This window comes from Leucopleurus acutus (genome assembly GCF_964270905.1).
Source record: "Leucopleurus acutus genome assembly, chromosome: 3".
NCBI lineage: Eukaryota > Metazoa > Chordata > Mammalia > Artiodactyla > Delphinidae > Leucopleurus > Leucopleurus acutus.
In genome coordinates, this window is record NC_139145.1 from 86,356,538 (window position 1) to 86,361,809 (window position 5,272).

Genomic DNA, 5,272 nt, shown 5'->3' on the forward strand with positions numbered 1-5,272 from the left:
GCAAGAGGGAAGAGATATGGGAACATATGTATATGTATAACTGATTCACTTTGTTATAAAGCAGAAACTAACACATCATTGTAAAGCAATTATACCCCAATAAAGATGTTTATATATATATATATATATATATATATATATGCTTCTCTGTAAAGCATTGAAAAAAAATCCAAGGATGAGATAACTGAGATCTCAGCTCAAGTATCTCCAAATACATTGTTGTCCATTCCCTGACCTTTCCGTGTGTTATTTCTTGGTTGTTTTCCAGATCAATGCCATTCTCTGTGAGCTTCTGTGGTGCAAGCTTTTTTGTAGGGTCGGATTTCTTCAGAGCCAAACCCTGGGATCCACATGTTCCACTGGCGTTCTAGATGCAGCCGGACATCTTTCACCTCCAGGGTGCTGGACTTGCGACGCCGAGCAAGCTGGTAGGCTGCTGTCACCACGCTCTCGATAAAATCATCAGCAATCTGCAGTAGCATCTCCTCCACATCTTCATCCAATTGCTCATCAGGATCCACTTCTCTTACTAAGTCTTATAACTTCTTCTTGGTCAATACCTGATTGTTTTCAGGGCTGAGACACTCTACCGTCCCAGTAGCGCCTGGGATCTTTACCACTGTAGGGCTATTGGCCATGGAGCCTTGTGGAGGGGTGCTAGCTGGTTCCGGTTTTAATGATGAGAAACTGGACAGGTTGACTGGGGCTGAGGGGCCAAACTGGTTCATAATCTAATGCCCTTTGGACTTCAGCTCATAGAGCTTATCGAGATCTTGTTTCGTTTTGGAGCTATGAGGACCAAGCCCAAAGGCAGCAGCGTCTATCTCCCCATGGTATGCAGAGACTGCCCCAGTGAAGCGCTCATCTCAGTGGCCAGTCCGACTGCTCGGCCCTCCCCAGGTAAAACATCTTTTTTTTTTTTTTTTTCTCTTTTGCAGTACGCAGGCCTCTCACTGTTGTGGCCTCTCCCGTTGCGGAGCACAGGCTCCGGACGCGCAGGCTCAGCGGCCATGGCTCACGGGCCCAGCCGCTCCGCGGCATGTGGGATCTTCCCGGACCGGGGCACGAACCCGTGTCCCCTGCATCGGTAGGAGGACTCTCAACTATTGCGCCACCAGGGAAACCCAAGACATCTTTTTAAGTGAAGAAAAGCAAGGAGCAGGAGAGTGTGAATAGGAAGCAACTATTCATGTTAAAAGAAGGAAGTCAGAGCTCTGTGAAGGTGCCCATGCATAAATACATCAACACACACACACACACACACACACACTTCGATATGCAGAGAATATCATCTCTGGAAGGATCCACAAGAAATTGCCATCAGAGATAGCCTCAGGGAAGGGGAACTGGAGTGCTGGTGGGCAGGGTTGGAAGGGAGAATAACTTTTCAATATATTTCCTGTTGTGCCATTTGAATTTGTGTTACCACGTCTTCACATTGCCTATTAAAAAGAAAAATAAAGAGTATTCCAAGGTCTGACTTTGGTTTAGAGTTCAAAAATGAAAACATTAAGATTTTATATTCCTTTTTTCCCTTTAGGCAAAAGCAGGACCCTTCAATCTTTGTTACCTTTTGAACAAATAGGCTATAGTATTTTTAGACTTTCTCCCTGGAGTCCAAAGCTCACAGTGTTAAAAGTAACCAGGGAAATAGAGAAGAGATGGAGTCCAGGTTCTGTGTCCTAAATGTTTTTCAGTCATGGAGAAACAAGCTTTTCTTCTAATACTGCTATTTATACCAGTAGGAGCATGCACTGAGGTAATTCCTTCTTTTCTGCTAGATTAAAGAAAGAGGGCCTGTTTTCTTTCTTTCTCTCTCTTTTGCAGAAGGATCTATTGTTCTTTTGCTCAAAGTGAACATGCCGCAAGCGGGGGCTACTCTTCGTTGAGGTGCGCGTGCCTCTCACTACTGTGGCTTCTCTCGTGAGGGAGCACAGCATCCAGGGGCGTGGGCTTCAGTAGTTGTGGCACATGGGCTCAGTACTTGTGGCTCGTGGGCTCTAGAGAGCAGGCTCAGCAGTTGCGGGGCACGGGCCCAGTTGCTCGGCGGCATGTGGGATCTTCCTGGACCAGGGATCGAACCCATGTCCCTTGCACTGGCAGGTGGACTCCCAACCACTGTGCCACCAGGGAAGTCCCTGGATAGTGGTATTTTTTTCTCCCCATCCCTCCACCTCCTCTGAGGTTCTTAATGGTGCCAGCCTGGGACTGTGGCTCTGAAACATCTAGCCTAAGTTCACTCCCAGCTATGTGGAACTAGATCAGAAGAGTGAAATGAAGGACTAAGCCTAAGACTTTGTGGCTTGTGAATCCATTTGCTTAAACTCCAGGCTCTCATCCCAAAGCTGTTCCTTAGGCACAGAACTTAACTAACTGGTGTCAGTTCCAAACAGACTCTAGCAGGTAACAAAATGGTCTAAGTAGAAATGGATTTGCGTGGCTCCTCTCTATTTCCTCTCCTCCTTTTTCTATCATCTCCTAATACTCTAGCGCTCCAAATGACGACAGTAGATGAAGTTCCACCGTGGCCTAGTTAGTGCTTTAAAGAGGGCTTAGAGAGGGTAAATACAGTTCAAGTTGAACACTTTCCCAAAAGATATGTAGTTTGGGGGAAGTTCATTTCCAACAGTTGTGTCAGAGATGATTTCCACTTAATATATGGGGAAGGAAACCAAGATTCAAGACTAGAAGGTATATCTGTCAAGCTTAATAAGAAGGTGACAGCAGGACAGCCCCTTACACACTCTATCTTTGTCAGCACCACACCTCAGGCATCAGATGTGAGAAGAGACATCCTGTTGTACACAATGAATATTAGGATTTCAGATCAAGAGAGTGGTAAGATTGCCTTGTCTCCAGATCACTGGTTCTCAAATCAGCCTTCATGTCCATTTCATATGCCTGATCCCTTCCCCTAGAAACTCTGCTTGGGTGGTATTGAGGGTAGCCTGGGGATCGTATCTCTATAGGATTCTGCAATGCAGCTGTGGCTAACTGCGGATACTCAGGGACTGGGACCAGCTTGATGCCACCTCCCTGACTGCAAGGACAGATCAGAAAAATCTGGTAATTTATCAGCCTCTGTACTGATGAGCACTTTTCTGAGTGCAATACATTCTCATCACAGCCCTACAGGGTTAGCAAGACAGGATATTCATCCCCATTTTTCAGATGTGGAAACTGAAAATCCAAGAGATTTGCCAAAGGTAAGATGCACGTTAAGTTAAAGGCAGATCTGGAATTCCAAACAAACCCTCTGAGGCCACTACAGTCTTCACTAGAGCATTGCAGCTCCAGGCTTCAGGTCCCCAGTCTGCCAGCCTGGGAGCTGGCAACTGTTTTACTTCCTAGAACCAAAGGAAAAAGCATGAAACCCAGGCTATAGCTAAAAGGTACAGCCACTTAATTGCATAGATAAGGAAACTGAAGCACAGTGATTTGCCCAAGGTTACATAGCCAGTCAGTGGCAAGAAAAATAAGCAACAGTGGGATTACAGTTAACACAGACCAAAAACAGAGCAAGATGTACGGGAACTGTATATCTTCTGCTTGGGGTTTCAACGATGTCAAGTGATTACTGCATAGAGAGCTGCTGTGTATTTGGAAGACTGCCCAATGCATTGAGAAATGGACCATGGCAAGGGGTAGCCATACACATCACTGAGGTCACCTTGCATGGTCTTTATGAGTGTGCCAGCCAGTCTGTGCCCCTGCACGTGTGTGTTGGTTAGTTGCCAAGGGCATGCTCAAGCAAGCAGTAGCCTATATACATTTGGCAAAGGTAAAGAACAAAAAAATCTCCCCAGAAAGTGTTAGCCTAATTATATAGTCAGTCTGTTTCTTACCTGGAGGTAAATGCAGTCTCCACAATCCCTGGCAATTGTGATAATCATTCATGATACAGGAGTGTGGGGGGAGAGGTCCCCCCCGCCCATTCTATCTCATTTCTCTAACCCTCTAGCATAGCTAGAGATTAACCCAACTCCTATAAAACAGAAACAAACTTCAAATCCACGTCAGAGCCCACGGGAGAGAATGATTTACAAACTGCCAGCAGAACATTGGTGTAAACAAGACAATGCACGTAAATTCCCAGCAAGTCAATTAACATTCAGTTATTCTGAACAGGACCTGACCTTGATGCTTGAGGATCTGAACAGAAGGCAACCTGCAGCTTAAAGGAAAATGGCACCTCTTCCACTCAAACTGGCAGGTCTCTAGGGTTCAAAGGCTCAAGAAGAACTCTTCCTCAAAAGGACACACAAAAGTACAAAAACTGCCTCAGCACAACTCTTGTATTTCAGAACTGATGTCTTTTTGCCTTTGAGCTCACAAACACTTTGATGGGCTTTGATCTAAATATCTGAAGGATCTAAGTGTAATGCTGCATTCCAGATGCATCTCTCCTTTCAAGACCTTTGAGGGTTAAAAAGTCTCAAAATGAAGAATTGCACGTTTCTTTGTATATTTCTTCAATTGCTAATTCAAAGAAGAGGGTTTACTTGTAAGTGCTCTGCTTATTAGCATTATCTGTGTTTTCTGGGGATGCTTTTCCTTGAACTTTGGGAAATAATCAACCGGAGTCTTTCACAGTGCTTTGCAACTCCAGGCACCCAGAAAAGGTGCGTGACCCATTTGAGTCCATGGGAACAGAGCTGTTCAAACTCTAATGCACACCTGAGTCTCCTGGGACCTTGTAAAGGGAGTTTCTGATTCAGTAGGTCTGGAAGGAAACCTGAGATTCTGCCTGTCTTATGAGCTTCCAGGTGGCACTGATGCTGTGGTCCAAGGACCGCACTGTGTGGCGCTGCCCCAGAGCACATGTCTGAGGAGTTCCTTCCACAGAACATGCAGTTCTTTGAAAAGGGGTCCTTCTCTCATTAGAGGACTCAGCCATTTGTAACAAGAGATGTTACTAAATAGTATTACAGATCGGGGGCCTCAGACTTGTTCGAATCAGGTACCCTAGACATACAGGTTAGAGGAATTCCCCCAACATCAATTCTTTGGTGCCCATGGCCCCCTTTTGGAGACAGGTGTTCTGAGGTTTGTTGTGTGTTGTTTGCAGACTTCATAGTTGTCCACACTAGGTAAATTTGATGGAGATAAACCAAATTCCTGTGGCATTAATGGCCCATACTTCTGTTAGACTACCACTTGATAAAGAAAACACATATAAAAACAGCAGATGTGTACTATTCCTCCTCTCAGTGGTTGCAGAATCAACTGGCTGGATCCTGGGTGTATGCAAAGTAGATTCTTCATTAGACAC

General features: G+C 45.2%; 1 pseudogene across 1 annotated transcript; it reads right to left on the reverse strand.

Annotated features, from left to right (window-relative positions):
* Positions 1-246: 246 nt before the first annotated feature.
* Positions 247-920, reverse strand: LOC309958763 (transcription initiation factor TFIID subunit 12-like; annotated as a pseudogene). Its single transcript has one exon. The product of its transcript is annotated as a transcription initiation factor TFIID subunit 12-like (transcript).
* Between the last annotated feature and the right edge of the window lie 4,352 nt (positions 921-5,272).